At 37.2% G+C, this 11,691-nt stretch overlaps 1 pseudogene; it reads left to right on the top strand.

Annotated features, from left to right (window-relative positions):
* Nucleotides 1-504: 504 nt before the first annotated feature.
* Nucleotides 505-1,652, top strand: LOC114362226 (uncharacterized; annotated as a pseudogene).
* Nucleotides 1,653-11,691: the final 10,039 nt, after the last annotated feature.

Below are 11,691 nucleotides of genomic sequence, written 5' to 3' on the forward strand. Positions count from 1 at the left end.
TAAACTCGCAGGCGGCCATGGAAACGGGCATCTACATGGAAACCGCTTCAGCCAACTTCTCGGGTGCCCACTGCCCAGACACCGACATCGACCCCGAGTTTGCTTTAGGGTTCCAGAAATAGAAAAAAACCATAAAAATCCGTTTTGGTTTCTTTGTTTGAAGAATATAAGTGTGAAAATTAATAAATATTTTATTTTTAAAAGAGTTGTTACACCTACCGCGTTACAAATTTGGCGCAGTCGGTAGGACCGCGAGTAATTAAAAGACAATGTTAATAACGTGAATATTTCATCGTAAGGACAAAAATCGCTGAAGAAAAAAAGGCTCACTGTAGCCGAAGGCTTTCAACACAACTTTGCCGAACCAAGATGCTCAAGGTCTGTTTACTGTTACTGTGGTAAGAGGCTAATACTCTGCCCTCGGTTCCAATCGAATTCCCTAACTCCTTTACTTACATAATTCAACCTCATAATATTTCACCTAGTAAATTAGAATAACTACATATTACCAACGTGTCGACCACAAACCAAGTAGACACTGAAAACGCGCAAACAGAACTCCAAACTTTACTACAATTAATTTCAGATTTCGATACAAAACAGGCAAGTCAAGTATATCGATATATTCGTTCTTGCGACTCTGCCTTTAAACTATCTAGCATCCTGCAACAGGAGGTACTGTTAATCTATAGTATTAAATAAAATAACAGGCCCTTATTCGTCGGACGTTCACGCTAAGCAGCATAGAAACTGGTGTGAATTAAAACAGTTTTTAATCCAAAAATTCTCCCAAACAATGACTCTCGCGCATCTTCATATAGAACTACAATCAATGTTTCAAACAAACACAGAAACGTTCACCAAATACCTGCATAGAGTCGATCTATGCCATAACAAAATCTTAGAAAAGCTAACCGCGGAAGTTTTAGACAACTCACTACCGGGCCGTAAAATATCCACGGAGGAAACTGCCTTAAGCGTATTTGTTAACGGCTTAAACTCTGACATAGGGACTATGCTGCGTACAAAAGAATTTACCAATCTGATGCTGGCAACTTCGCCGTGCAAGAAGACAAAATCAGGAAAATGAACAACGCGCATCGCTAGACAGATACTTCATTCGGGTTATAAACAAACGGCATTTATCAGACCAATGATAAATAAACTCCCTCAACCCAGTCTCAAAAAACATGCAACTATTGCAAGAAGCCTAGGCATGTCGAAAACGAGCGTTTAATAACAGTCTTAGGACACCTCTGAGGGAGTCACAACACTACACCCCAAACTACATTAGGTACCAACACCCTCACATCATAACACCAGGCCCATTCAACGCAACGTAAATAATTTAAACTCACAGGCGGCCATGGAAACGGGCATCTACATGGAAACCGCTTCAGCCAACTTCTCGGATGCCCAGACACCGACATCGACCCCCAGTTTCCAGCAATTCTAGTGTACCATAGACCACTACAGTCAACTTCTCAACAAAAAGTTCCTAGCAAGTTCCTAGTATCCAGTCCATCGGGGACAGGCACAAGCTAGTAATACAAATATCACACACATAGGTACAACGCGCGATGCCAACAACTACCTACATCAAGTTACGCAGTAGGTGTAAAAACACTTTTAAAAATAAAATATATATTAATTTTAACTTCTTCTTCTTATTCGTTACGCTTTTGGCAGAGCGGTCGTGGTCACGTTGAGGCGTTGTTCACATCGGTTGTAGAGGCGGACACAACTCTCCGCACGATCTCCCTCCATCTCTCTCTATTGGCAGACTGTCTGGTGCAGTCACATACGCCGTCTCCCACTGCTGCTTTCACTTTAATTTTAACACTTATAACTTATTTTATAGATATTTAGATGTAGACGTAGATTTAGAATGGAATTACGATGTGACTGGTGTCGATGTAGAATAATAACTGACTGTCACAAAGGAAGAATGCGGTTTTTATACTGTGATGTTTTGAGACTTTAGACCTAATGAATCTAAATTAGTGTCCGGAACATTACTAATGATCTAATTACTTAATATCGTACAAAAGGACTTTATTTATTTATTTACAAAGGTTGTGAGTTTTGTAAACAAAGTAATAAATGAGTGTACCTAGTACCTAGATATCATTTACTAATGGACAATTATCATACAGAAATTGGGAGAACATTAAATAATATTAAGGGTTAGATATCCTAATGATTACAAAGGTTGTGAGAATAGTAAACATAGTTAGCTAATTATACAAACAATGTATTAAGAAATTATGATTAAAATATGTTATCAAGATATAGGTATGTTGGATATAATATATCAAGGGGTTTCGGCCTAAAACGTGGCAGACATACATGCCAAGTTATTTTAAACTTTATAGTATTTTTAACTTGGCACTAACCACCAAGATTAACGCCCGTATTCACAAATGCTTGCTTAAGTAAAGCAGCAAATCGAACGCAGAGCGATGAATAAAACTCTGTGACTAGTTCGTGTGTCACCCTCAGCGTCCAAGTGATCCAGACCTCATAGTAATGTTTGTAAATACGTGCGATTATGTGAATGTATGTAACCTATGCATTAATGTTTTTAAAACTTCCCTAGTTCACTTACGTCGAGTTAAGAGGTTTCATAAAGTTATAACTGCCTAATAAATTACATACGACGCCATTAAAGTTTTGGAACAAAAGTAATACTGTGTGTATGTAAAATAGGGAACGGCCACTTCTGGAACGGTTGAGGTTACCACTTTAGGATATGGTGCTTATAAAGTTAATACCATGATGGTCTGTTAAATCAAATCAAATCAAAATCAATAATATTTAATTTAATTTAAACCAGTATTTTGGCACTTATGAATGTCAAAAATAATAAAAAAGGTAGCCCTTAAGGGGCACTTTATGTCACCTTATCTTTTGGGCCCTACCAGCGCTTCGAGATAAACATACTTATGGCAAGTGCTGAGAAGATTAGCCCGCAGAATTGCTAAACTCAAGTGGCAGTGGGCGGGACTAATAGCTCGTAGAGCTGATGGTGTTTGGCAGAAAAGTTCTCGAGTGGCGACCAAAGGTCGGAAGACGTAGTGAGAGCAGGCCTTCCACTAGGTGGACTCACGATTTGGTGAAGATCCACGGGAAGTAGATACATGGATGCGAGCTCCGCAGCACCGGTCGTTGTGGAAATCCTTGGGGAGGCCTTTGTCCAGCAGTGGACGTCATTTGGCTGACACTAATGAATATAGGTCCCGAAGCGATTTTGTGAAAAATATTATTTGGCAGGTAGCTTAATTGATGGTGCATAATATCTTTTCATAAAGGTTACTAAACCTTTGTTTGTCACCTGTCATCTGCTTTGCAATGGAGGTAAGTCGAACCTTAACTTCGAACTCCTCTTATGTTCTTCTGATTAATTTCGTTGCGGGTCTAATGACAGTTTAACTTTCCCCCAGAACAAACTTGACCTTCACTGGTTGGGTTTTTATTGGCGGTCAAGCTGTAGATCCTGGCTACACAGGAGTTGCAGCGGTGGGAATAGTCCCGTGACACGAACGAATATTAGAGATCATAATTGAAATCCATGATATTCCTTAATTAAAAGCGTCTATGCTTGGCATTGCATTAAGAACGGTCCCAGGAGATCAATTAAGGGGCTTACGAGTACGTGTGAAGCGGTAGACGTCGCGTCGCTAGCATAAATGAAGTGGTGAGGTGATAATTATAATAAAGGTGTTATAACTGTTCAAATATTATTAAGTATTTGTATATACTTAGTATTACCACTAGCTTTTGCTCGTGGATGCGTGCATGTTAAATTTTGTCTACCGCAGAAAATAATTCGCGCGCGTCCTTATTAAAAAAACCAGGATAAAAACTATCCTTGTCCTTTCCGGAACTCAAATTCAAATTATCTCTACATCAAAATCGGTTTAGTGGCTTAAGCGTAATAGCGTAACATACAGACAGAGTTACTTTCGCATTTTTAATATTTGTAGGGATTAAATAGCATTTTCATCATGTGTTTGAAGGTGTGTCTTTTTTTCTGTATACGTTCTCTGTTGTACACAAGTGATGTTCATCGTAATAAATGTTTCTTTCTTTCTAAATAATTATTTTGAAAATAAAGCCACCAGGCTGTTGGTAGGCTTGGTAGGGAGGTTCAAAGGTTCAAATACGAAGTTAGAAAAGTTTTCTGTTATATGAATATTAAAAAAAACACAACATTTCAAAGTAAAGTCCTAATTTGGTAGAAAAGAGCTCTTCATGTTTCACAAATGACATTTAAAGTTTGGTTTCTTCATCTTCCTTCCCCACACGTCCAACTGATCGTGGCTCTCGGACCTAATCGACAAACCGAGACCAAATTAGAAGAGGTCCTTTGAGTTAGATTGCGTCATGAATAAATTTACCGGTCGTATTGGGACGTAAGCAGGGTTCCTTGGGGTAGGGACGTAGTAGGTGCGGATATGAGGACAAACTGGAGGTATCTGGTTTGGTTTGGTATTGGTTCTTGGAATGGATCAAAAATGAATTTTAATAACTATATTTTAAACGTTCATCGTCACTAACAGAACAATTATTATTGACGGGTACATTAATTTCGAGTCTACGATATTTCCGCACTGTTGCAAGCTTCATGATCACCGAGTTTTTTTATTTTAATGCTCAAAATAATGTATTATTTAAGAACATTTTAATGCAGACTGCTTTTGAATATTCTTAACACAACAAGCGCATCGACCCGCCGACATGAGTCGTCGATTTGTGACATGTTGTCAAAAGTAATAGAAAGTACAAGTCGTCGAAATGATTATTTTGAGCTGTCTGTAGGCTTGGTGTGTAGAGTCCTTAAATTATACATTGTTGTACTTACTATGATACAAATTTTGAGTGGGGAATTTGACATTAAGAGCTTTAAGCTTTAGGTACTTCATACTTTTCATAATTGCTAAAATTTAACCCTCACTTTCACATTAAACTTTTAATTGATTTAAATGGTTAAAAGACAGAACAGAAAGTATTTATCTATACTAATATTATAAAGAGGAAAACTTTGTTTATTTGTTTGTTTGTTTGGTTGTAATGAATAGGCTCAAAAACTACTGGACCGTTTTTAAAAATTCTTTCACCATTCGAAAGCTACATTATCCACGAGTCCACGACATCCCTAAACGGGATGGACTGACTTACATGATTAAAATTAAATGATAGAACTATGAAAGTCAGCTCCACTTATAGTCTAGATTCCAGACTAGATATCCGAATCTATGCCCGGATCTTTATGACCTCCACATCCCTAAACGAGATGGACTTGTCTATCTAGATGGATTCCGACTCGGACCCAGTTGAGGTTGTAAGTCGTTTCATAAAATTGCGAGTTTTCATAGGGTTTGAGAATTCATAGGGTTACAGAGAGAATAAAGCGCAAGTTTTACAATAGAAACTTCTGTAGAGTTATCATATTTCAGTCCAGTTATGGTATTCTCTGTAAGATAATATAAACTTTTTTTTATGCAAGACAAGGCAGGTATTTGACCGGAATCGCACCTGGTGTTAAGTGAGATGCGGTCTAGGATGGTACATACTCGTATCTGCCCTGTAAGTGCCTTTTCACTCTCGCTTTGAAAAGGCCCGGATTATAGTACTGTTTTACGTTACATTTAATTTTTGTTTGGGTGTTTATTTTACTTTATGAGCACCACCCAAATTCAGTGAAATCATTTAGATGTCTAAGATTGCCCCCTAAAGCCTTTAGGCGTTTATAGCAGCAGTGGGAGACGGCGTATGTGACTGCACCAGACAGTCTGCCAATAGAGAGAGATGGAGGGAGATCGTGCGGAGAGTTGTATCCGCCTCTACAACCGATGTGAACAACGCCTCAACGTGACTACGACCGCTCTGCCAAGAGCGTAATGAATAAGAAGAAGGCGCTCTTTTCGAATTTAATATTTAATTATAATAGAGTATTTCAGTTAGTGAAAACTATTTTGCCACCCCTATGAAACAACCCTGGAAGAATTCTGTTGAATTTAGTGCCATAAGTGGCACTGGCCAGTTATAACGATTTTCTATAGCACTCGTGTCTGCTAAGTCTCTAGTCTACCTTTGAGATCAATCAACTTGTTTGTCACTACACAGCTGCTATAAAGATAATAAGAATTCCAGTTTCGAATTTAAGTTCTTCAAGAATTCCCGCAGACTACCTACGTTTTAGGGTTCCGAAGTCCTGACAAGGAATCTTTATAGTTTCGATATGTCTGTCTGTCCGAGGTTTTGCTTGGAAGCTATTGGCACTAGAGAGCTGTAATTTTGTGGAGGTATGTATATTAATCACGCCGGCAAAACGGTGTAATAAAATTTGTAAAAAAATTTTTTTAGGGTAGCTCCCCTACATGTAAAGTGGGGATGAATTATTCTACCCCATCGTATTGGGTATCGTTGGATAGGTATTTTAAAATGGCTTAGGTGTTTTTAAGACCATATTTCGATTTAGGGATCGGTTTGCAAAATGTTAAAGTTTAAAGTGCCAATTTTTGTTCGAGTAGGGCGTCCTCCCCTCTAAAAACTGAACTATTGGGTTTAAAAAACTGAAAAAAAAAAATGATTAGAGTGCTTTTGATGAACTTTCAGGGAAAACTATAGCGGTTAAGATAGACCAGTTGGCCAATTTTTATAAAAATAGAAACGGCTGTGACTATATTTTTGTCAGCCTATAATTTAATAAAATTGCAAACACCAATTTGGAACCGACAAAACTATCGGTCGATAAAAATTCTGGAGTCTGCGGGGACCAAAGTGGCCAGTTATTCTGTCTCACTCGCGTCTGGTAAGTCTCAGTCTGCCTTTATTTATTTATTTATATGGCATACCAACAACATATATATTATACTCTTATGATTAACATTTATGAAGATAACATTTCTGATATATATGTCACTTAAGGGTACAACAAGCACAACATTCAGACGCCTTTGAGACTAATCTTGCTTGAGGCACCCCTACAGAGGTGCTAATAGCACCTCTTAGTACCTATGTAGTTACGTAACACTTGTACTCGCTAAGAGCGCGATTATCTGCACATTGCCTTGATAAAAATAAAATCGAAGTGTCTTTCTCGTGAGCTCGTGGTTTTACATAAGTGTATGTCTTGACTCTACTTATCCTTTAGTAGATTTAATTTTCCACTAAAATTATAACTCTATTATATGCGTAAATATGCGTGTAAAGTTTTAAGTTCCTTTGTTCTTATTTTGATTTTCATTTTGTGTCAAATAAAGTTTTTCTTATCTTATCTTATCTTACTAATGATCATAGTAATAAACAAACACAATAAGAAATTATCTAAGTATTTTTAACAAAAAACACCTATTACTGAGTACATGCCTTAGTGCTTTTAACTGCTTAGTTTTATGTGTTGTAGTCATGTACAAGCATATAAAGATTTTTTTTAAAGATTATTATTAAATAAATTACTACAAATTACTAACACTCTCGTTAGCCCCTCATACTAAGCTAAATTATGTTTGTGTCATGAGTGAGCTCACCACAATAGTAGAGCGGCGGCGGGGACCGAACCCGCGTTTTCCGGATCACGAGTCGGCTACTTGTGGCGACCACGGGCCGGAAGACGTACTTTGGGCAGGCCCCCCATTAGGTGGACCGAAGATCTGGTGAAGGTCAAAGGAACTACCTGGATACGGGCATGCAGAACCGGTCGTTGTCGAATTCCTTGGGGGCGGCCTTTGTCTAGCAATGGACGTCATTTGACTGAAAAGAACAAACATTTTGTGGAGATTTTATTCCCTTTTCTTTTCCTATGCAACATCATTTCCCTGTCAGAAAAAGCATTTCATTGGTAGGGAAACCTTTTTGTGTAAATAATAACGACTTTTTCATTAAACCCGACCTACAAGCACAGTTAAAGTAGTAGGTAATCAGTAGGCTATCGTGGCTTCAAAATTTGAGTGTAGTTATTGTATTTATTTCATAGAATGGCATTTATTTTAGCAATATGTGTATATTTTGGTTCGGTGTAACTTTATTACAGCTATGCATGTTTTACAGTCGATCGAGTTCTTGGAATCGTTATTGTGGTCTTTTAATTTTAATATTCTAAGAAACAGTACGTTCTCATATTGAGATAAATTGCTTTATTACATTTCAAACGAATGTAATAATAAAATATTTGCTTTTGAACAAAGTAAATATAAATCTATGTAACATAGTAGACTGCTGTATAGAAACATTCTATTACACAGAGCTGAAACTAATGAATATTATAAATAGCCAATTCATTAAAACCTCCAATTAAATTACCTAATTAAGCTTAATTTATTGAATTCTCTCAATTTATCGTGTTTGCAACAGTTTTGTGAATATAACACTGGCGCTATCTAAACCGAAATTATTAATATTGATTATTCATTAAATTAATCCTATTAGGTAGCAATAGCACATAATTATTCAGGTACCTACAAAAGTGTGCGTGGCAAATTAATGAACTTTTATAGTCGCAATTTTCATGTAAAATATTGATTTCCGTTTATATTGTTTCGAATCTTGTTCTTTTATCACCTTATTTGAATAAACCTTGTACGAGTTCATACCTGAATGTCTAAAGGACATCATCCATTTTGGTCCAAAATCAAAAGCACAGTAGATATATGAGCTAAAGCAGTACGGAAACTTAGCCCTTTCGGCGAGTTAAATACCTACACTTCAACTGAGTGTTAGGGTTGGCACTCTTAATCTTTATAAAATTAATAAGGTTCTGACTTACTTATTTATTAAAACGTTTATTTAGGTTTTTTAATTATCAAATACCTAATGGAATAAATTAATTGACTAAGTAGTTAACAAAAAAATAAAACATTAATTAGGTTCTATAATGATCGAATACATAATCGAATAAATTGATTAAGTACCTACATTGGAGCAATAAAGAATTTGAATTTGAAAAGTACTATTAGAGGCCGGTAGAAGATATTCTATTCTCATAAATAAAATACCGGATACTTACTTTCACATAGCTATTGCCTCATTTTAAATACAGTTCATCACTTAGTACAAAAGCGCACAGAGCAAATTACTTTATCAAATAGAACACATAAATTGTTAAAAAGCGTAATTACGTAATTTAAAAAGAACTATTACAAAATCAGATGTAAGCACTTTATTTAAAAAGTAATATTTAATCATTTTTACAATTCAGAATTATTACGAAGTTTAAAAAATGAAAGTTCTGGTTTTGAAGATGCCGAGTTCAAGCAGCCGTATACTACGCAATACACTCGTGGCATGTTTTTTTTTTTTTTATTGGCCGACACTTTTGATTTTGAATAAAAAATGTATGAATAGTCGATGACTTTTAGATCTCAAATACTCGACGCACAGTGGAGCTACGGCTTTGGTGCCATAGTAACAAATGCTAAGGCAGACGTATTCTGTCAGAATACAGCACTTTTTCTTGTTGGCCGGCACTTTTGATTTTGGACCAAAAATATATGAAACGTGGATGATATCCTTTCTGAATTTAATTATACGTACATGGTCCTTCAAATCACATGTTAGGCTAAAAATTAGCAGACGCTTCACTATAGCGGCTTATTAGTATCGAGACGAAGAAAGTCTGATCTTAAAAAGAACTGAAGTATCAGTAGTGAGCAGTCACTCGGCAAGCAAAAGGTCGCGGATTCAAGTGTCAGCAGAAGCAGTTTTTTTTTTTCAAATAAATAATTATAACTATCGAACAGACGAAAGCTATTGATGCCACACCCCATAGGACTGCCTTAAAACACACTATAAAACATTGTTTCCCAAACTTATTTGAGACGCGCCCCTTTTCGTCCAAAAAAAAAAAATTCCGCGCCCCCCCTTCTCCAGTCTTGATTACCCCCCTACCTTTAAAGGTCTATGCGCCCCCCCTGGGGTGCGTGCCCCCACTTTGGGAACCAATGCTATAAAGCGTACGTTTTGTGAGATGCACTGTAAAAGTGTAGTGAAGTGAGACTGAAGTGAAGTGTGTAATCAAAGGATATACGGAACCCTCTTTAATTGGAAGCGGTGGCGCCCCCGGGCGTCGAACCTGCACTAAGCCGCCTGTCTCGACGAGTGCTATTGACAGGTGCATTTACTGAGCTGTAAGCTGTATTGGGTTTACAACTGCAAGATTGTGAGTCCTATTAAAGATGGGATAGGTAACAGATTTTAGGGGCACGTGATTTAATTTGATAAGGTTTGTCCCCGTTTTCACCGTCAATCCCTAATTTTTAAGTGACTTTTGACAACACATTCATTCTGGTAACACTCATAATAGGAATTTTTGTTTTCATAGGGATCACTTAAAAATTAGAGATTGATGGTGAAAACGGGCATCAGTGTCTTAACAAAGCTAGCTGGATTCAAGTAAAAAATCGATGAGGGACTTTTCAAAAATATTTTGAAAGTATTATATGACCTTACTTTGTCAATGTTTGGGAATGAATTAAGTGTAAAATGTCCAAATTAATCTCAGATTAATGCTTATATTTCGCTGTTTTAATCTGGATAAAATACAAAATAAAACTTCGATATGTTTTAAATACTGGTTCATAATATCGGCTTCTGCTAACTGGGACCGAATTCGGTTTTCCACAAAACGTATCGCTTCCCAATATTTATAAAATTCCTTTCCAGTCCCTTTTCCCTGTTTATTTTGAAACTTGCTTTAAAAAAACTTTATCCATACGAGCAAAATACACACGGCAAAACATTTCGGTGTGCACCTGCAGGGAAGTAGGGAAGCAGGGGCGTAGCTACTAAGGGGCTAGGCGGGGCAGTACCCAGCTCAGTGGGCCCCCGAATCCTTACCAGAAAATCTCAAATGTGCTGAACTTTGAAAATTTCTCCCATTTTCAAAATAAATGGAGAGAAATTAGAAAGCTGTATTAGGAGTAAGTAAGCTTAATGTCAATAAACTTGATAAAACCCAACCAGTTTAGATTGCAGTGGGGCCCCATTTTTTATTTGCCCCAGGGCCCTTGGTTACCTAGCTACGCCACTGTAGGGTAGTCCTTTGATCTGCCAACCGAGGCGGGCAAACACCGACGCGATCACTTCGTGGGGGTAGATGCAGTTTTGGTAAACGTACGAGTACAAGTACAAATTACGAAATGAATTTGCAGACTTAGGCTGAGTTGTACCATCTTACTTTAACTTTGTCAAACGTCAAAAATCTGTCAAACATACAAAAAGCACCGGTTATTGTTATTATTATGGTTAAAATAAGATGGTGCAACCCAGCCTTTAAATCCATGGTTATAAATGAGACAGTAACTTTGTACAATGATACCTTTTAGAGGTTGGTTGAAACCAAAAATACCAGTCTATTTACTTATTTTTGTTTGCTCACTGACACGGCATCTTAAGCTCAAGCAAAGATTCAAGCATTTGATTGGTTAAATATTTTAGCCATATAATACATAGGTAACACTAGTTAAAACAATCACAAGGTCGAATATATTCGAGAGTCGTTTTATAACACGGACCTTAGTATAAGTTTTACATAAGTTCATCATCTCAGCCATAGGACGTCCACTGCTGAACAAAGGCATCCCCCAATGCTTTCCATGTTACCCGGTTGGTAGCGGCCTGCGTCCAGCGCTTTCCTGCTACCTTTATGATGTCGTCGTCGTCTTCGTTACATAAATTACTGAGCTTAAA

Source organism: Ostrinia furnacalis, unplaced genomic scaffold (assembly GCF_004193835.3).
Source record: "Ostrinia furnacalis isolate ACB-3 unplaced genomic scaffold, ASM419383v2 OfSCF6289, whole genome shotgun sequence".
Lineage (NCBI taxonomy): Eukaryota > Metazoa > Arthropoda > Insecta > Lepidoptera > Crambidae > Ostrinia > Ostrinia furnacalis.